Source organism: Helianthus annuus, chromosome 12 (assembly GCF_002127325.2).
Source record: "Helianthus annuus cultivar XRQ/B chromosome 12, HanXRQr2.0-SUNRISE, whole genome shotgun sequence".
Classification (NCBI taxonomy): domain Eukaryota; kingdom Viridiplantae; phylum Streptophyta; class Magnoliopsida; order Asterales; family Asteraceae; genus Helianthus; species Helianthus annuus.
This window is the reverse complement of record NC_035444.2, coordinates 60563771-60586251: the sequence shown is the minus strand read 5'-3', so window position 1 is coordinate 60586251 and position 22481 is coordinate 60563771. Positions and strand designations below refer to the sequence as shown.

Genomic DNA, 22481 nt, shown 5'->3' with positions numbered 1-22481 from the left:
GTTTTAGATTATCCTTTAGGGTTTCCTGGTGTTAATCTAAAAATTACACAAATGCAAGTGTGTTAGTATAATAACCCATTTTAACATTAGTAATACCCTCCCCGAGACGGCATTCCAACGACCACGTTGGGCAGAACCATGACAGCCGTTACGGAACCCTAGATCAATCGGGCAGCGTATCTAATACGTCTCCAGGGGTTATAGTACTTACATCGTAGCAGAACCTCGCTATTTAGGGTGTATTGGACTCGGGTATAATGCCCACTATTTAGAATTTAGAGGGAGAGTTGAAAGAAATGAACGAAACAGACTGAAGGCCCGTTGCCCTCTTATATAGGGCTGCAATCGAGGTTTCTCGCGGCCCGCGTAATATATGGGCAGGGCTTACGCGGCCCGCGTTGACTCCGGTCAACTGCGTAGCTTAGCTGGGTCATCAACTAGCTTGTCCGGGTGTTGGGCCACGTGGCGGCCCAGGGTCGTGCCAGATTTTGGGACCCTCGCGGCCCGCGTCAACTAACGAAATCTCTTATGCGGCTCGCGTCAACTAAAAAAATTAAAGGAATCCGGTTACACCTTCATACGGCCCGCGTGAATGATTGGGGTGGGTCTACACGACCCGCCTCAACTTGAATAAACTTGTTTTATTTTTATTTTATATATTATAATCTATTTTAGGCTCGGTTTTCACATACGGGGTGCAATATAAGACACGTTGGGGCATTTTTAGAATATACTAGGGTGTCAGAACTATTATAAGGGTGTTGGTTTTACCGAGGGTTGTTATATAAACAAACCAAATGTCATACCCAAAATGTAAGCATGTGATGAAATGAAAATGTACTAAGTATGCGGCAAATGGACATACAGTAGAAACTCGATAAATAAATACTTGATTATTTAATAAACTCTCTAAGATAATATTTTTTGCCGGTCCCGACTCGGGGATAGGGTGCTAAATTAATAATTCGCTAAAATTATAAGATAATACATTTTTGATAATTTCTTTAGACCCCATATAAAATATAAATTAATACTTCCTTATATATAGCATATTACATGAATGATTTATGAAAGTTTCTTGAAAAATGACTCAATTGTCTTTTGTTTTTTGTTGAAATCAATTTCCCCTTGAATCTCGTCTCTAATTTTCCTTAGCATGGTAAGAACTTCTAGTGTTGTTTTCTCATAGCTCAACAAGAAATTGTTCAATGTGATTGCCGCTTTAATAGCTTCGTTTCGCGAAGGGGGCTCCATTGTAGAACTTTCATCATCTTCTTCATCGATATCATCTTTATTAATTCCAATAACGCTTTCAATAATTTCTTCATCAGTCAACAACTGTGCAACTACATTTTCTTCTGGGTGAGTCAGAACATCTTCGACATCCATTGCATTGCGATAACCCAACTCTTTGATCAAATTTTGGAGTTCTTGAGTGCTTTCACCACCTTCATCTGAGTTCTCAAAAGTCATGTTATCTGTTGATCGAAGTTTACAATGACGAAAGCAGTTCGCAATTGTATTTGCACGAACATCCATAGTCCATGCTGAAATTGCAAGATTCATTGCATCTAATACATTTATTTTTGCTGGATTTGGAACCCCTAATTCATAACCCTCTAAAAGACTTCTATAAAATCGACGACGATAATGCATCTTAAAAGCTCGTATGATCCCCGTGTCACAAGGTTGAATTTTTGAAGTTGTGTTTGGTGGCAAAAAAAATAATTCAACATTTCATAATCCTTCAATAATTTTTGGATGAGTAGGGCAATTATCCACAATCAAGAGAATTTTTCTTCCAACCATTTTCTTATCAAGTTGGCGAACATATTCTTCAAATAACACACCAGTCATCCAAGCTCATTTGTTAGCACGGTACTCACAGTTCAGACTGTTCAAGTTTACATTCTTGAAGCACCTTGGTTTAGCATATTTCCCAATAATCCATAAAGGAAGTTTTTCCGAACCGTCTTCATTACAGTAAATAGCAACAGTTAGTCTTTCCTTGTCTTGTTTTTTCCCTTCAAGCTGCATTGTTGCAAGGGAATGATCTGTCTAAAAAACAAACCTATTTAAGATCAAAACATGTAAATAATTACATCACTAAAGTACAAAATATAAAATAAAATAATAAAAAAACAAACCTGTTTCATCCATATTAAAGATGTCTTTCATTTCAAACTGATCAACTTTGTCTCTTATGGATTTTAATTTGTCCTCCATGCCCTCCATTTCAACAGACCCACTCTCTCCAAAACGCCGGAAATTTTTAATTCCATATCTTGCTTTGAACTTTCCAAGCTAACCAATAGAAAAAGTAAAGTCTGGGGTATCCACTGGATACATATCTTTCATGAACTTTTTTGCCTTCTCGATGATTAGTTCACCTGTCATATTCACATGTTCTTGATATTGAAGAATCCATTCATAGAGAGATTTTTCTAGGTCAGGAAATTTTGCCGGTTTGTGTCGCTTAACATCGCCTCTTTCGGGAGCAAGTGAGTGTCACACACTGACTTTTGCGGAAGCGTGGTTTATTTGGTGTGACTTCTTAATACCATAGCAACAATCATAACAATGCTATATGATAAAAACATTAGATATTCATCCATTAATAAAGTTTAGAAAAATCCCATTTTCAACAATCACAAAATAATTTACAAACCTTAACTTGATTTATTTGAGTTCATAAAGACTTAGCAAAAGACTTTAAACAAAACCAGGTTTAGGTATATATAACCCGTCCAGGAAGAGGTTACACCTTCTAAACCCTGGATGACTTCTTTATTCAAACGCAGCTTGAAAATACGTGCATACCGTGCCAGATCCGTTAGTTTCCTGAAATACATGTAGTTTGAAAAGTCAACATAACGTTGAGCGAGTTCATGTGTAAGTGAGTAGGTATAAACCTTTGTAAAAATGTCTGTATGTATGAAAATCCCTGGTATGTAGCAATTACGGAAAAAGAGACCACCATTGGGTTGCAAAGCCAATGATAAGTGTGAAGTGATGCAGGAAGACTCAAACCTAGCGGATTTGTGCGTCGGGCACTTAGTCATCTCATGGTCCACTCAGCGGACTCAGGAGTGGGGCTCGCTACACCCAAATAGATCTATCACTAATGTCCCTCGGTCCTACAACGAGGATTAATGGCCTTAAGTGTCATGCCCACCACTCACATGTTCGCGTAATAAAAACCCTCCTTAAGCTAACCATACCATGTAAATAAATGTCTGTAAATGTCTGTAACATGTATTTCACCGCCGAGGTGTAAAACTGAAAATAGTTAAGAGAAAAGGGGCATGAACTCACCGTATTGCGTCTTCGGTACTCGTAACCCAAATCTCCTCAGCAAACACGACTACCTACAATGGTCTAATGTCTATTAGACGAACGGGTCGTGCCTTGTCTTAGTGTTGATTAGTGCCTTTGAGTTACGTTTTAAAGGGTCTTCAATATTTTAGTAATAATACTTCCTATACTTGTGTATTCGTATTTCCTTCCCAAGGATGGGATATTTTACATGTGTCTGTTCGTATTGGGATTATATTTTTAAGTCCCATTTTAGAGAATACATATTTAACCATATTCCTGTATAAAACCAACCTCCCATACTCTGTATTTCGTTATAAAAATTATGGCGAGTTTTATGTTTGAAAAACATAGTCTAAAACATGCTAGTAACCACTTGTTTAGAAAAATGTTTACTAAGTGTTAGGATTTTCAGAAAATTTCGCCATAGTCTCCTTTGTAAATGGAGGCGTCCATGCTTAATAGCATATCATTTTCTTTTATATATATCCCGTAGAATGTTCTCACATAGCCAACCCGACAATCATACATGCAATATACCACTTATGTCATTTCAGCTTTATTAATCAAAACTGGACTGTTTTCGAGCATTTTAATAAAATAGTTAACCTTCTCCAAAAATTCCCAATTTTTTACAGAATGTCAAAAACGTTCCAAGTTTTATTGTGTAAAAATATCGGGGTTCGGTTCGTTACCAATATTTTATAGAAATTTATTTACCCGACTGCAATCAGATTTGTTACTTTCTGATTGCAGTTTACGGAATAATTCACTAAAAATTAACCGTAAGTCCGATTGACGAAATTCCAGTTGGAGGATCATCGTGACAACGGTGACCATCTACTGTAAAAATTCCATGAGTTGATTCTACTCAGGTCTCAAGTTATGACTCCGAATACAACACACTTTTTCTGCAGTAAAAACACAGCTTAAGCTGCTGTCCAAAAACAGTCCTTTAAAAATAGTAAACGACCTCGAAAAATTACGATTCCAGTGCCATTTGTTCGGTTATTCCAAAATGCATATTTTAGGCTTCAGAAAATCAGTTTTTCAATTTAAAACGGTCCAGTTACAGCCTGTTGAAGTTGGCTGGAAATACCAATCAGCATGTTGTTTACAATGTAAAAGTTACTAAAAACGCATCAACAAGGGTCCTAACCATGGTTTATTGATGATTTAATGATCAAACCTTATGCATGCTTTAACCAACCCTAATCCAACCTGATTTCAACTTCATACAAACTTTTTATGTAGGGTTTTTATAAAGAGTTCCATGTTCATCTTTTAGGGTTCTAGCTTTTGTGTGACTTGAACATTATCATCCTACTATATATCATAACAAAGAACAAGATGAAACAATGGTGTGAAGGGACTTACTACTAGCACAAGGCTAGGGTAGAAATCTTAGTGCAAGGATGATGAAGAAATGATGGTGACAAAGACTTGAACAAAGCTTTCTTGAGAGCCCTTCAACTTGCAACTTCTATGAATGATCTTCAAGGCTTGGAAAGGGGACTTGTGGTGATGAAGATGAAGGTATGAGAGAGATGGGGGTGGGTTCGGTTATGGGGAGCCAAAATAGGGAGGGAGAGGGTGAGTTTGAGTGAGGATTTTAAAGTTATGATGAGTATTTCTTGGAACCATGAGCCCTCTAACCCTATTGTCAATATTACCTAGCTCTTGGCCAATAAAAATTAAGATTACAAGAAGTAAAATCTTAACAAAAAATTTTAGTAATCATTGGCTGGAAATTCGGTTGGGGGGGGGGGTAAAATGTAAAATTTTGGTAACTAATAGTGTTGGATCTGAGTTTCCTTTTGATTGTACTTTTGTTTGTAAAATAAGATGGAAATGAATGAGTGTGCAGCGGAAATTAAGATGAACACAAACTTTGTATACAATCAAATGAGAGTAATACTTTTAATCAAACATCTTTACACAAAGAACCGAATGATTGAATTTATTTCAAACACGATTACAATGATGATGTATGAATGCAAACTCCCCCTCTGCCCGAGCTCAGTAGTTTGTTCGTGCAAAGAAGACGAATGATGTGAAGAGCTAATAGAACAGTACAAAGTACTGTACTATTTATAAGCACTTGCAAACTACTGAGCATCTTTAGCTGACGTCACCATGAAAGTGACATCTAACCTCCTAACAAACTCTAACCTCTGATCTATACAGACACTGCTTGTGTTAACTACTGCTATTACATTCTATTACATAACAGACTATAGAACAACTGCTGCAACCTTCTACTGCTGTGAACCCTGCAGCACTTGTCCGGATCAGCAGTGCTTGATTCAAGGCAGTAGATTGAATCAGCAGGACTTGAGTCTTCATCAGATCTTTAATTGAGCAGCAGTTATTGGTCAGCAGTTAGTAAGATCAGTAGATAGGAGGTCATCAGTTGTTGTAATCACTTTCAAGGGGAGAGATATACATATCAGCATCTGCTTATTCTGAATCCACTGAGCTGACCCAGTTTTGGCTACATTATCTGTTCCTCTGATAGGGTTCAATCCCAACAATCTCCCCCTGGAACAGATAATGCCAAAACTCTTCATTATTGTGGATATTTTATTGCCTCATCAACAGCTCCCTTATCTGGCCTTTAAATTGCAATTCAAAGCTAAGGGCATCTGTATCTTCATCATCCCTGCTAAGTGGAAGATCAAGGAGATCCTGCAAATCTTCAAGACTCAGGCCAAGAGCTTGTTCCCTTGATATTATCTTCACTCCTCCACCAGACCTGAGCAAAGTCAATACGCGGGTCTGTTTGTCAGTTGCCCACTTTTGTATTTTTGAGCCTGGTGGGTTTCTTGGGAGATGCTTATTTGCAGAAGTATTTGGAGAGGCTGGCCGGTTCATCACTGGCTGAGCATTGGAAGCAGAATTTTCTTGTTCAAGTTTTTCTTTCAACGTTCTTAACAGGCCTTCTTTTACAACAGCATTGCCAGTAAGAATATCTTGAACTGTTTCAGCACCTAGCTGGCTTTGACTCCTTCTTTTGTAAAAGGCAGTACCAGCTGGAGCAGTGGATCTCCTGATTTGCAGCTTTGATGGTCCTTTTGAAACCGCTGCTTCAGGGTAGTCAGGTTTTTGAGGGATTTTAGGATCTTTCTTCCTTAATTCCTCCAACCTTTTGTAGGTTGACCTGACCAAATCTTCCTTCCATCTAGCTACTTGTCTTTTGGTGCCAAATTCAGCAACAACCAATTCTTCTTTCATTCTTTTCAGTTCCAACTGCTTTTCAGGTACATTCTTTTTGAACTTTGCCCAATCAGGAGGAGTGTGAGTGACTTTCCTTTTTATCATAACTTGAATTCTGGCTGATTCAGCTTCAAGCTCTAGGATAGTCCACTCTTTGTACATGTGTCTCTCTCCTTTGTATTTCTTGTAAAACATGATGCTTTCAATGTAGTCTTTCTTCAGAGTTTCAGCTGCTCTTTCAGAAATTTGTTGACTAACATTCTTTACAAAACGTTCCAGGGAATTGACTTGAGTAAGCAGATATTGGTAGTATCTTGAAACTTCTTTGTCAGATTTCCCTTGTGAGTTTCTTTGTGAGATATCCTCTGCTTGTTTGGCCTTTATTTTCAAATATTCATCAATGTTTTTGGGCCATGGATATCCTTTGATTGAGGGCAAACTCCTTTTGGCAGGGTCATCCTCAGTATAGAAGGATTTTATCTCTTCTCTGACAGCTTCTAGTTCAAGAGGAAATTGAACACCTGCAGGAGGTAAAGGTTTGTGCATTGGAACAGAAGAAAGTGGAACTGGTTTTGGTTTATTGACAAGAGCTAAAGGTTTTGAAGATGTTTGGGGTGGTGAAGTGACATCATATTTAGGAGTTAGCCTCCTCCTCTTTATTTGAGGAGGGACTGATGATGTTTTGGATGGAAAGATGGTTGTAGTGGCAGTGGTTTGTGATAGACTAACAGCTGTTGAAACAACTGGTGTTCCAACCACTGTTGTCTTTACAACAGATGTTTTAACATCTGCTGTCTTCTGCCTTTTGACAAGAGGTGATTGTGATTTTGGTGGTGATGGTGGTAAAGCAGTAGATGAAGTGTGTGTTGAGGTGGTGTGTGTTGAAGTGGGAGCAGATGCTGAAACTACTGAGGTACCAACAGCAGTTGATACAACAGAGGTTACAACACCTGTTTGGGAGGTGGTTTTTGAACAGACTTTGAACGCCTGACCGGAATGGATTTGGGTAGCCTTACTTTTCTAGTAGGCTTCTTCTTTTCATCAAAAAGATTTTCATCATCTCTTGACCCTGAAGTACCCTGATCCGGGTAATCCACCTTGGCTTTCTTTTTGGCCTCTCTATCCCTTTTTACACAAGCAAGTGCTTCTGCAAGTGCATTTGTAGTCTCATCAATCTTCTTACTACCATCTGGCAAAGGGATCTGCTTGGTCATATTTGAATTTTCTGGTGCAAGGTAAAGACCATCAGTTATTCCTTTTCTTCTCCATTCTTGAATTTTCTCCCCCTTTTTGGCATTATCTTCAGGGAGTTGATCAATGAAGAATACTGGTGGAGGAGCAGTGCTAGTGGCGTGCAGGATCTGAGTTTTGAGAGCCTTTAGATCAGCCTGAGTGTCTTTGAACCTAGACTCCATAGCATTTCTCAGCTGTTGAACATGTTTTTCATGTTGCTGATCTGCCAGTTGTGCCTGATGATGGAGATAAGGTTGAAAGAGATTCCAGAGCTCATTTGTAGCAGGTGCTTGTTGTAGAGCAGTTGCTTGAGGTGGAACAACAGTGGATTGTACCTTTTGTACCTGTAACAACTGCTGGAGCATATTTTTGAGCTCTGCAACAGAGTTATCAAGTTTTTCAACACGATCCGTCAATTTCTGGTACTTTAAATCATCACCCAATTTAATGGGATCATCTGATTTCCCACTAACAGTGGTTTTATCAGTGGCAGATGTAGGGAATTTATTCCAAACATTAACCACTGATGCCCCTTTTTCTTGGTACTGGGGTCTTCTTCCTTCAACACTTGACAACCTTTTGATGATGCCAGTTGGATATATAAATTCACTGGTGGTTGGCAGAGGTGCTATGTAAGGAATTGCCTCCAAGGAAGTCTTATTAATGAAACCACTGCCCAACTGTAAGCCTGTAGGTTCAACAGTTATAGTGGCTGCTTCACTTGGATTACCACAAAGAGTTACTTGTAACTCAATGGGTGTAACCTCCTCAGGTTTTGTTGGTGGGTTAGCAATGAATGATACAGCAGGCCCAGTCATTTGTTGAGGTATATTCTCATTGACAGGTGATTGAGAAGGACTGGATAATGCCTGGTTCAAGTCAATTGCATCCAACAGTAGTTGTGTTTTTGGTGGAATTGAGGATGTGATGGTGGGTCTAGAAGGCGGAATTGCTCCGGGCATTGAGCTGTGGATGATGGAGACAAGTGTATCCAGAGCATCATGATGTGGTGGCCTTTTGTGTACAACCTGTCCTTTTTGTGAAGAAGCAGGATGAGTTATGGTTATTGGTTGAGATATTTGTACCAACTGCTGTGAGGAAGAAGCAGTAGTGGTTTCTAGTGACATTTGTGTTGTCACAGGCATTAACTCTGGTATCTCATCTGCCAGAGTTGCCTTTTTGATTGGTTTGGAGGGTTTTTGATTTTTCTTTTTGGATGGCCTTTTTGGTGTGGTAGGTGTGGGTTTCAAAACAGTTGTTCTGCTGCTTTGATCACCTAGAGCAGTAGGCTCAGCAACAGATACCTGAGGAGCAGTGGTAACTGCTAAAGTCTGCTCAGGTACCCCTGCTTGTGTTTTGCAAGGTGCTAACATACGTGAAAATGTTTAAGATGTTAGACAGTTTATTGCAGTTATTTCACCTTGGTTTATTAGAAGCAAATCATCCTTACTGAATTTCTATTGAAAATAATAGCTTAAAAACCTTGGAAACAGTAAAAATAATTTACTTTCAACATTATTAACCAAATCTTTAAAGATTTCCCGAGAATAGTTATAATTTTCTTCTTGAAGAATCGCATATCCCAGATTTTGAATCTTTATAGGGATCTCATTGAAAGAAGTGGTTTTGTTTGAAACACATACTAGGAGGGTATGAAATAAAAATCTTGTTGCAGGAGGAAAATAACCCTTTTCTAAGGTCAGTTTCGTCATCATTGTGGCTTCATACCCTCTTTCAATGAAGTCAATGTGCAACTCGTTTTTAGTGAAGGAAGTTTTACCTGCCTGGTCATCGAGTTGAAAGACTTCGGAGATGGACTGTGGTGTAATGTGAACAGCTTTACCCTTTATGGAAGATTTGATTTCAGTTGCAATGTCTCCTTGTTTTTCAAGGGTTGCATTCTTCCAAAACTCCCTTTGGGTTGCCAAGTAGATGGGTGCGTCGGCGGTGAGCAAAGTTTTGTACTTTGATTTTGCCAAGATGGTGATGATGGAATCGAAAACATCTGTGGTTCCTGGTTTTGTGAGAAGACCCAGGAGATTGTGAGATTTTTTGAATGGAATGTCAGTGATGGTTGCCTTTTGAGAGGCTGTTTTCGAGGATTTTGATGTGGGTTTTGCAGATGACTTCGATTTTATCATTTTTGAAACGATTTATCGAAGGAATTTTGGTGGGAGATGGAAAGAAAAACTGCTTTGAGAAGAGAATTTTTGTGAATTCAATTCGACAGTAAAACCCTGTTTGGATGGTGAGTGGGGAGTTTTATAGGAGAGAGAGTGAATGCTGACGTGGCAGCCGTTACAAAAAGTCTGACTGCTATGTACTGCCCACGTGACTACCACTGGTGAAAATGAAGGACAGTACTTTTGGTGAAAGCAACGGATGAAAGCAGTGGAAAAGGGACAGTGGATGATTTTTACTATCAGTAGATAGCATATCAGTGGATAAGACACTGCTTTTGAACAACAGTGGTTATCAAGGAATGAGAGAACAGAGGTTGCATTTCAGCAATGGGCAGACTTTTTGGTGTAGAGCAGACTTTTGAACAATCAGTGGTTATGGCAGACTTTTAAGGATTTTAATGAAATTTTCATTTTTAAGCTACTTTTAAGGATGGATTTTTGATTTTCTGAAAACATTTTGTTGCTTTTATTCATAGAAAACAAGATGTTGCTTGTTATTCCATGTTCAGCATCCCAATCCTAGAGACCAGACTTTCAAAAGTGGCTGTATCAAGTGTTTTTGTGAGCACATCTGCCAGCTGGTCTTTAGTTGGGACATGATGCAGAGAAATCAAACCTTTTTCATAGCAATCCCTCACAAAGTGATGTCTGATGTCGATGTGTTTGGTGGTAGAATGGGAAACTGGATTTTTGATGATATTTTCTGCTGCCTGGCTATCCAGCATAAGTGGTGTCTTTAAGGCAGTGATACCAAAATCCAGTAACTGATTTTGAAGCCACAGGAGTTGGGCTGTACAGCTTGCAGCAGCAATGTATTCAGCCTCAGCAGTGGATGTTGAAACTGCTGCTTGCTTTTTGCTTTGCCAAGAAACTAAGCAATCACCTAGAAACTGGCACCCTCCTGAAGTGGACTTCCTTGTTGTGTGACAACCAGCAAAGTCACTGTCTGAGAAACCTGAAAGCTTGATATTCCCATTAGCTGGATACCAGATACCAAGTGTGGGAGCACCTTTTATGTATCTGAGAATCCTTTTTACAGCAATGAGATTAGATTTTCTGGGAGCTGATTGACTTCTTGCACAGACACATGTTGCAAACATGATGTCTGGTCTAGATGCAGTTAGGTACAATAAAGACCCAATCATGCTTCTATAAAGTGTTTGGTCAATCAGCTCATCCTTTTCATCAGACATGACCAGCTTGTTTGTGGCCATGGGTGTGCTGCATGGTTTACAATCATTCATATCAAATTTGGTTAAAAGTTCTTTAGCATATTTGCTTTGATGAATGAAAGTTCCATTTTGCATTTGCTGTACTTGGAGACCAAGAAAGCATTGCAGCTCACCCATTGCACTCATTTCAAACTCAGCTGTCATGAGTTCTCTAAACTCTTCACACATTTTGGTACATGTGCTTCCAAAAATAATGTCATCCACATAAATTTGAACAATCATTAAATCTTTCCCTCTCCATTTAAGAAACAGTGTTTTATCAATGGTACCTCTTTTGAAACCATTTGAGAGTAGAAAGTTGGAAATAGTTTCATACCAGGCCCTTGGTGCTTGTTTTAGGCCATACAAGGCTTTGTTTAGCCTGTAGACATGATCAGGATAAAATGGATCCTCAAAGCCTGGAGATTGACATACATATACCTCTTCTTGCAATGTACCATAGAGGAAAGCACTTTTGATATCCATCTGAAACACCTTCATGTTGTGGTTGACAGCAAAGGCCAGGAACAGTCTGATAGCTTCCAATCTTGCAACAGGGGCGAATGTTTCATCATAATCAATCCCCTCTTCCTGTCTGTAACCTTGAACCACAAGCCTGGCTTTGTTCTTGACAACAATGCCCCTTTCATCTGTTTTGTTCTTGAAGACCCACTTTGTGCCAATGGGACTGACCTCATTTGGCAGTGGTACAAGCTCCCATACTTGTTGTCTCTTGAACTGTTGGAGCTCCTCTTGCATGGCTTCTACCCAGCTGTTGTCTTTCAGTGCCTCTAGGTACTTGACTGGCTGATGGAGTGATAGAAAACCAGCAAAAAGACAAATGTTTTGGGTTTGGCTTCTTGTGAGCACCCCTTCATTGATGTTGCCAATGATTTGATCAGGTGGATGAGATCTCAAGAAGATTAAATCTCCTTGATATGGTATGATGGCATTTGTTGGTGAAGGCTGCAAATGTGTATCATCTGAGCTAACCACTGCTGGTGACTTTGATGACCCAACAGTGGCTTCAAAAGGTGGTGGAATGGGTGGTAATGGACTGGACCACTGCTGACTTTTATCCACTGTTTGAGGACTTTTGTCAGCAGTAGTTGAGGATATGGAAGCAGTGGTGGATGGGCTACTTTGATCAACAACTGTTGATGCAGCAGTGGTTGAGCTTTGACAGTTGTTTTGAACAACTGATGCTTTCCCTTTTGTGGCAGACCTTTGAGGAATGATGACTTCATACCCATAGTCTGGTGTTGTATCCTCTGATGGACCTGCACTGTTAGTCTTGACAGCAGTATTTTCAAAAGTGAAATTTTCAAGATCAAACAGTTCAGCAGGATTTGCTGGGATTTTCATTGATGAAAGTTCATTGAACTTTACATCCAAAGTCTCCTCCACTACCTTGGTCCGTGCATTGAACACTTTGTAGGCCTTGGCAGTGGTTGAGTATCCCAGAAAATAACCACAATCAATTTTTGCTGCAAATTTTGAAATGGAATCTTTTAAGTTCAAAATAAAGCATGGGCAGCCAAATACCTTGAAGTATGAGATCAGTGGTTTGATTTTATACAGAATTTCATAGGCAGTCTTTTTGTGCCTGGGTTGATTAAAACTCTGTTCTGGACATAGCAAGCAGTGTTTACTGCCTCTGCCCAGAAAGTTAATGGCAAACCTGAATCTGCAAGCATGGTTCTGGCAGCCTCAATCAAAGTTCTGTTCTTTCTTTCAACAACCCCATTCTGCTCTGGTGTTCTAGGGATGCTGTACTGCCTTACAATCCCTTTCTTCACACAGAAGGCATCCAACTCCCTATTTTTAAATTCTGTGCCATTGTCACTCCTAAAGCTTTTCACTGGAAGATCAAATTGCTTTTCAACCTGTGTCACAAAGTCTTGCAAAATGCCTGCAGTTTCATCTTTAGAGTGCAAAAAGAAAGTCCATGTAAACCTAGAAAAGTCATCAACTATAACTAAACAATATCTTTTCTTTTTGAGGCTCATGACTTGAACTGGGCCAAACAAATCCATGTGCAGCATTTGCAAGCACTGGGTTGTTTTGGACTCCTCAATGGACTTGTAGGAACTTTTATGTTGTTTTCCTTTTAAACAGGAAATGCAATGTTCAGGACATGAAAACAATTTTTGTGGTAGGCCTCTCACCAAATCATTTTTTGAAATTTCTATTATTGTCTTAAGATTTGTGTGTCCCAGTCTTTTGTGCCAAAGTTCTGTCTGTTTGTTAGAGGCAGCTGAGAACAGACATGCATCAGCTCTGGGACACTCTTTAGACATGTCAACAACATAAACATTGCCACTTCTTTGAGCAACAAGTTTTGTTTGACCATTTTTAATTATTGCTTCAATCTTTTTGACCATTTCTGGTCCAACAATCCTACAACAATCTTTTGTGAAGAATGACCCAAACCCTTTGTCACTCATTTGAGACACACTCAGAAGGTTGAATTTTAGATTGTCTATTAGATTGACATTTTCAAATTTTACATTGCCAGATTGCACTGTTCCAGACCCTAGAACTTTCCCTTTACTATTATTTCCAAAGGATATATCACCCCCACCATGGATTTTAAAGTCTTTGAGGTGGGCTTTACATCCTGTCATGTGCCTGGAGCCTCCACTATCTACATACCATAGACTATCAAAGCATGCAGAAGCTCCCTGCACATGAGGTAAAAGGATTAGTTCATTAAGGACTCCAAAGCCAACAGGGCTTTGGATGGGGTCTCAACAATGTCTGGTATGGATGCAGTGTGATGGGCAGTGGTTAAGTCAGGGGTTTGGACAGTTTTAGTACTGTTTCTTGCTAACCACTGTTGGGGGTCTTGCCCAATCAACTGCTGGTAACCGAAAGGATGCCTATTCACTCTGGGTTTAGAGGGCTTTTTGTAGACCTCATAAACGTGTGGAATCCTTTGGTAAGACTGTTTTTCCTTGCCCTTTCTGAATTGATTGGCAGGAGGTGCATCAGTAACCTGAACATCTCTTTTGACAAATGTTTGGTTCAGCTGTTTTGTGACAGCTGTTTGAACTGGCACAAACAGTGGTTGTTTCTTTGTGAACTTGACAGATGGTGAAGGTGCCGATGAACTCAAGGATGTTTTAGCCATGTACTCATTCTTCTTTTCATTGAAGTTTTTGAGGTACACACATGCCTGAGTTTTATGGTTTGTTTTACCACAAACACTGCAACTTTCAGCAGAAGTAGTGACACTTGTTTTGGTTAAGTCATAAGCTTTTAGATGGAAACAATCTTTTGTTAGATGGTTCCTCTTCTCACAGAATTCACAAAACAAGTTATCAATTTTCTCTTTCTTCTTCCTCTTTTCAGACTCCTTTGTAGCAGAGGTTTTGACCACTGCTGGAATGTCCTTAAGAGGAATGACTTTAGCTTTTGGAGCCTTAACACCATCAGTTGATGTAAAGTCCATTGGCTTGAAATTTTCAAGGATATCACACTCATCAGACCATCTTGGTTTAAATTGATGATTTTCAATCTCCTCAAATGCAGAGGGACCCACTGGTCTGTCAAGTGTGATTTTGTTACCAAGTTTGTCAGTGATTTTCACTTCTTGGCCATCCTTGTTTGTTGGGATGAACTCAGTAGTTTCATCAGTGGTTGAAACAGATTTTCCAAAAGCAGTGTTTTCATCATCATGTTTTCTATAACCAACCCCAAATTTTACACTGCTTTTTATCTGTTTCTCAAGCATAACCTCATACCCTTTGCATGATTCCACCCATTTTTCACAAGTGATCTGGGTGGATTCTAACTCCTTTTTGCAAACTTGGTATTTTTCTACCATAGTTTGGAGTTGGGTTTTGGTTATGCTTTGCTCTTCTTTCAAACTGCTAATCTCTTTTTCCTTTGCAGTCAACTTGTTTTTAAGTTCTTTTAAAGATCTTTCAAATTTGACTTCATCAGTTAAGATTTTGTTCCTAAGGTTTTCATTCACCTCTTTGATGTTGGCAAAAGCAATAATGCAATTGTCAGAACATAGTTTTTCTAGAACTTGAGGTGATACCTTGGTAGCAGCCATCATTGCACAATCACATTTAGGATTCTCTTCCTCATCAGCTCTCTCTTCTTCCTCACCAGCCTTTTCATCTTTCTTGTCTTCTTCAGACCATAGATCTATCATTGGTTCAATCAGGGCACCAGAACTTTCTCCCAGCAGTATTTCATCAGTCACAGCAGTAACCACTGCTTCAGTCACCTCTTCCACTGTTTCAACCTTCAGCTGTTCCTCCTCAGATTTAACCCCCTCCTGTATTGACTCTAATGCCATCAAACAAAATTCATTGTGAGAAGAATCATTTGAAGCATATAGTGCAAAATTTTCATCATTAAGATTTTCAGGCATACTGCTCCAGTCAACAAACTCTTGACTAAAGAAACTTTGTTGTTCAGGTTGTGTAACTACTGGAGCAGTAGTTTGAGGTGCAGATTGCACTTGTGCCTGGGGAGCAGGGGTTTGAACAAATTGGATATGTGGAGCAGCTGTTTGGACATAATGCACTGGCATAGGGGCAACAGCATAGTGAGCAGTGTTCACATGTGCTGCTGGGGCATATTGGGCATAGTGCACAGTGTTTTGAGTTTGAGGTCTAGGATTTGAACTAGGGTGAGTAACTATGGGACCAGTTGTTTGACTCCTACATTCCCTAGCAAAGTGTCCCAACCTGTTACACTTGTAACACTTGATTTTCGATTTATCCAGCCCAACCCTTAAGTTCCCATGAAGACCTGGAAATTTTCTCCCAGTTCTCTTATAAAACTTGCTAGTTCTAACACTTAGCAAGGCTAGTTGGTGCAGGATGTCCATTTCTTCTAGGTCAGTGGGGTCGAAATGCTGTAAATCATTGAGTTCAAAGCTTAAATTGTCTGACATCTGGTTTTCATTTGCAGTGAATGCATAACCTATAGAGTGAGGATCAGGGTTGTTGAAGTTTGCACTAGCAGTTATGTCAATGAAGTGATCATAACCCTGATCCTTACCACTACCACCAGATTCTTCTTGACCCATAAGAGCAGTGTTACCGAATGAATAATCATCAACGGTTTTCCCTGACTCTTGTAACTTCCTTTTCTGGTTCAACTCCCTCTCAAAGGTCAGGAGTCGACCATGGAGTTGGGTCAAGGTCAGATCCTTAAACTCAGGTGCAGTTCTGGTGACAATAGCTATTGTGTCCCATTTTTCTGGCAGTGATCTGAGGAACCTGCTATTTTGAGTCGAGTTTGAAAACGTGACCTTAACAAGCCTCAGTTCACTGATGAGACAACTGAAACGCTCAAATTGTTGAGTCAGTGATTCACCTTTAACATGACAAAATGTTTCATACTATTGGTTCAGGATTTCCCTATTGTTTTCTATGACCTCTTCGGTACCTCCAAACTGTTCCTTAAGTGCGTCCCACAACTCTTTGGCACTGTTACAATGTAACAGTCCAGCATATATTTCGTTGGGGAGCGCTGATGCAACAATACTAAATGCTTTAGCATCTAGTTCAAATTTTTGATAATCCGTTTCAGTATAATTTTCAACAGGTTTAGGAACAAATTTTTTAGCATCTTCAGCGCTTGGCACCGTAGGAACATGGGGACCAAAGATAACAGACTTCCAACAACCTGTGCTTTGTTGAGCAAGGATGTGACCCATCCTCCTCTGCCAGATGTTGTACTCATTTCTTTTTAGCATAGGTGGTTTAAAAAGCGAGATAATGATGTTTTTATCGTCCTGAGATTGTGACATCATTCTTGTTGTTTTACAGGTACTGAAAAATCAACTATAATGGTGATTAATCCTTACTCTGTTTTTCAACGACGAACAAACGATCAGTATCAACTGTTTTGAGCTGAACTATTTACGTCAAAATGATTGTTAAATCAAATTTGACTGTTCTAGCTCTGATACCAATTGTTGGATCTGAGTTTCCTTTTGATTGTACTTTTGTTTGTAAAATAAGATGGAAATGAATGAGTGTGCAGCGGAAATTAAGATGAACACAAACTTTGTATACAATCAAATGAGAGTAATACTTTTAATCAAACATCTTTACACAAAGAACCGAATGATTGAATTTATTTCAAACACGATTACAATGATGATGTATGAATGCAAACTCCCCCTCCGCCCGAGCTCAGTAGTTTGTTCGTGCAAAGAAGACGAATGATGTGAAGAGCTAATAGAACAGTACAAAGTACTGTACTATTTATAAGCACTTGCAAACTACTGAGCATCTTTAGCTGACGTCACCATGAAAGTGACATCTAACCTCCTAACAAACTCTAACCTCTGATCTATACAGACACTGCTTGTGTTAACTACTGCTATTACATTCTATTACATAACAGACTATAGAACAACTGCTGCAACCTTCTACTGCTGTGAACCCAGCAGCACTTGTCCGGATCAGCAGTGCTTGATTCAAGGCAGTAGATTGAATCAGCAGGACTTGAGTCTTCATCAGATCTTTAATTGAGCAGCAGTTATTGGTCAGCAGTTAGTAAGATCAGCAGATAGGAGGTCATCAGTTGTTGTAATCACTTTCAAGGGGAGAGATATACATATCAGCATCTGCTTATTCTGAATCCACTGAGCTGACCCAGTTTTGGCTTTACATTATCTGTTCCTCTGATAGGGTTCAATCCCAACAAATAGGTAATTAATTAGGAGGTTAAGGGTATTTTCCAGATTAGTGGGTGTGTGTCATGTTTATATATTGTATGGGGATTTTTGTGACCGTAAATAATTAAGAATGATAAAATAATAATTCTGACAATATTTTGGTGTCCCGGGTAATGTCTGGTTGTTCGGTTACGTATCGTTCCGTTAAAGCGTTTAATTGTACCGTATAGCGTCTTTTGTGCATCTTTTTGTAACGAAATTAATTCCCACACTTAGGAAAGCGTTCAGGACCATTTAGTTAATACTCTGTATAATACGAGTGTGTTAAAAGCTGAATTGTTACTGAAAATGCAGAATTTTGTACTTAAAATGAGTTTTAGGCACTTTCCGGCACTCAAAGTATCACCTAGTGACACAGTCTTATGGTCCTCACTTCCCTACACTCCATACTGCTGTAGTACTTTATCTCTGGCCCATACTAGCCTAAAAATAGTGTCTGTCTATGTGCTGGCATTGTCAGCATGTGTCTGAGTGATCCGCTCACTGTGCTAACTGTACTTTGCGCATCAGGTTTGTCACTAAGAGTCTGTATGAAATAAATGGAGTGACTGTATGTAAAGGATGCACATGTATGTATGTAACATGAATCAGTAAGCAGTTTAAAGTGTCAGTTGTAATCAAGAACAGTCATTAAGCACATAATTAGAATTAATTAATTTGTACAGTACCTGTAATTATGAGGGTTGTCACAGTGAGAGATACTCTAAAGACCGCTTAACTGTATTCGATATTGTCGCCTGACTCACCTGCAAACCATAGTTACTATGAACCCATTCTTGCAATTGCTTTTGAGTGAGACTTGGATTATCCTTGTTGTGCTTGCATAATGCTCTTCGAATCTCGTCTGTCATTATTGTTTTTTTCACACCTTTAAGATGGGAAACCATGTTGTGTGTATGATTTGTTTGTGTTAACCTATTTTGATCTTGTATTTATATAGAAAATATTTTTAATGTCCATAAAGTGATACATTGAACACAAGAAGCATAATAAGGTGGGAGATTGAAGGTTTCTTTCAAATTGGGCCGTTCATTTGATATACATGCATTGTATACAATAATTAAGTGGAAGCTTGAAAGGTGTTTGTAAACTAAGTATTCTACTATAAATTAATAAAATATAAATTAACAATTATTAATTTATCGATTATTTAATAACTCTTTTAATTAATAAATTTTGGTAGTCCCAAGTGTATTATTTTATAGAGTTTCTACTGTACATAGCATGTGATGTAAAATGTACTAAGTATGATGAACATACATAGCATGAAAAGATAATGTAAAATAATGTACTAAGTATGCGCTAAATGAACATACATAGCATGAAAAGATAATGTAAAATAATGTACTAAGTATGTGCTACATACATAGCATAAAATGTCATGTAAAACGATGTACTAAGTATGCACACAATGGACATACATAGCAAAAACATAATGAAATCATGTACTAATAGTGACTAATGAACATAGCAAGCATATGATATGAAAACATGGAAAGCACGAAAGTAACAAGTAGGCACATGTGTTTCACCCCAAAATGTTTGAAAAACAGTAAAAGAGGGGACTATGTACTCACTTGAGGGCGCTTAGAAGTCTTGAACAACAACCAAGCAAAGCTAGAGGGATCACGGAATCAAACGGCACCCTATATAGATAACTACATAAATAACCGGACCTAAATCGGGAGATCGGATAGTATGAGGTTTCGTAAACCAAATGAGTATTGGAACTCATATGATATGGTTTAACAAAGCCTATATACTAAAATGAAACCCAACCTAAGTGCTTACGACCCATTACAACCCGTTTAGGTAGCTTATGCTACTTTAACGCGTCGTTCACGTAAAACGCGTTTGGACCGCTTAACTAGTTCTATGACAAGTAGAATATGCCTTAACATGTCTAACATAGTTACCTAATCAGTTTAGATGTCAAAATTTATATTACATATGCTTAAAATGAATTTTGGCGTAATAAGGGCATTTTGGTAATTTTGCTAAGGCATATAAACTACCTATCATATAACTACTTAAACGAAGTGACCATAAGGTATAACCTCGGAAGGTTATTCCCTATACAACTATGGTCACCTAATGTGTTTGGTCGGACCCTAATGATCGACCAAATGGGTCGGGTTCGAAAGTATAAGCGATTGATTAGATCGCTTACCTTTACGACCCTAAACAAGCACAAATCTAAAAGTGACGAGCTAAACATGCTAGAACATGTTTAGTTAAGTTAGAAAACAGGTTTGGTATCAAAACAAACGGTTTTGATACCGTGGAGTAGTTTGGTTACAAAATACGCGAGAAAACGCATTTTGGCCGAAACTACGACTCGTCACTGAGCCTAGATAACGTGGTAATCAGTAGGTATAGTCACTAGGGACTATAACCATCGGGATTACGCTCACGTTATGAAGTTCAACCGAACTTCGCGTTGACCATTGACTGGTCAAAGTAGAAAGTCAAACAAAGTTTGACTTTAACACTAAAACGAAAGAAAAGCACGAAAGAATACTTACAGAAGGTCCCCGCAAGATTTATTCTCAAGTATTTCTCAGGTATGAAGTGTTTCACACTTCAACTTAGAGAAAATCTCAGAAATCAAGTGTGTTGGGGGTGAAAAGGGTGGGGGTATTTATAGATTTCCTTGAACCGTTAAGATCGTTTATCGAAAACTGAGCTTCAATCTCAACCATCCATGTGGGCACATGGTTTACAAATACAAGGGGCATCCAAATACCAGTCCATAGAATGAAAATCAGGGGTTAAAAACCATGGGAACAAGTGGAAAGGACCAAGTTCAATGTTTCTGCATTCTGCTGGTCTGAAGGTGGCTTACGGACCGTATGGTGCTGGTTTGCTGGCAGTAAGTTTACAAAGTTGGCAGAACAGGCCCCTGAGTCTCCGAACTTGATTTTTGATGCGTTTTGACACGTTTAAGCCCCGTTAACCTCATTTTAGGGCACAAATATGAAGTTAAAGTATAGGGAACTTAAAATGTGCTAAAAAATATGTCAGATGTCAGTTCGTTTGGCCTCACGGTTGCGTTGTTCGGTTAATTACCACGGAAGTCGTAACGGACGCGAAAACGATCCAAATTGCGCAACGAATGGATTTTTGACAAGCCAAACACTAAAACATAATATTTTAATGCTTACATAAATTTTTGGATGTTCGGATGTATTCAGAACGTAAGTTATGCGCGAAAATGCAAACTTATGCACTTTTTGACGCTTTTAGTCCCTGAATAAGCATAAAGTTTATTTTGGCACACCGAACCCCTCAAAGCCTATTTCTAAGCTATGTAAAGGATATTTAAGGTGTGTTTAACTTATGGTCATGTTCCGGAACATTCGTTACAGTTCAAATCGGCATACTTTCGCAGTTTGTCAATTTTAGTCCCTGTAAGCGAATAAACTCGATTTCGGCACACCAAACCTTCCAAAACTTATTTATAAGTTATGTATAGGTTATTTAAGGTATGTAAAGCCTATGTCACTATTCTGGAGTGTTTGTTTCATTAAACTGGTTATATTTATGCATCAGTGCGCGTATAACCTTGAAGAAAGCGATTTAGAGCCTGAAATCGGACAAGAGTTGATATGTGCAAATGATACACATATTTATACAAATCCCAAGTATGAAATACAATTTTTCACTGGTTTGGTATTTGTTTGATGGTTGAAGTGACACAGATGTCACAGTCTCCCCTACTTCAGGAAATTTCATCCCGAAATTTATCTTAGAGGAAACTTGTGAGAGCTTGAAATATGAAGTTGAAAAGATCGAACAACACTGGTTAGAGTCCTGAACTTCTAGTAACTTTAAATAACATCATGCTTGAAATGTGAGAGGGACACTTATATACAAGTATATAAAGTGTTATTGGTGCGTCCACCGAACCTCTATTACATTGTTTACATTTTGTTACGGTTGCCACTATTGGTTCTTACACATAATAAGTCTTACCGTGGTTTCCGTGCACTGAACTTCGTAACTATGTATGCATCCATAATTACGTAATTCCTTGCATAGTCACGTAGTGCATCTTATAATGTGTAGGGAAGGAAAACAATGAACGAGCCTGTGATGATTGTGACTAGACCATACTAGGGTCCTTTTTAATTGAGTCAATAAATGATCTCTAGACCGCCAAGGAGACTTTTCAGCTTATATCATCACATGTGATTCTCAACCAGATTCTGAATCAATCCTTTGACTAGACCACTCAAAGGGTCTCTTTTTGAATCATGGAATGGTACTATATAATCCAAGGGTCTTGACTATCACGTAGAAGCCCAATAAGGTAGTACCTTTTTGAATATCCTACTACGAATCCCTCATATAAAGATATGAAAGGTTCTACGAGGATTTGGATAACGAATATCCAGAGTATACAAAAACACAAAATGCATAAACACATAATCACATAATTGTTTAACTTGATTTTAAATTTGTTATCATTTTGTTAATTGCGCACAAGTATTTAAAGCACACTAGGAATCCATTCCGTGGATTTCATTTGGTAATTTAAACATTATCAAGAATCTAACTATGAAGATAGAAAGATCTTAAAGAGAAAATTCGATTCGATTGTAAGGAACC

General features: G+C 38.7%; 1 pseudogene; it reads right to left on the bottom strand.

Moving 5' to 3' along the window:
- Nucleotides 1-1077: 1077 nt before the first annotated feature.
- Nucleotides 1078-18757, bottom strand: LOC110892962 (annotated as a pseudogene).
- Nucleotides 18758-22481: the final 3724 nt, after the last annotated feature.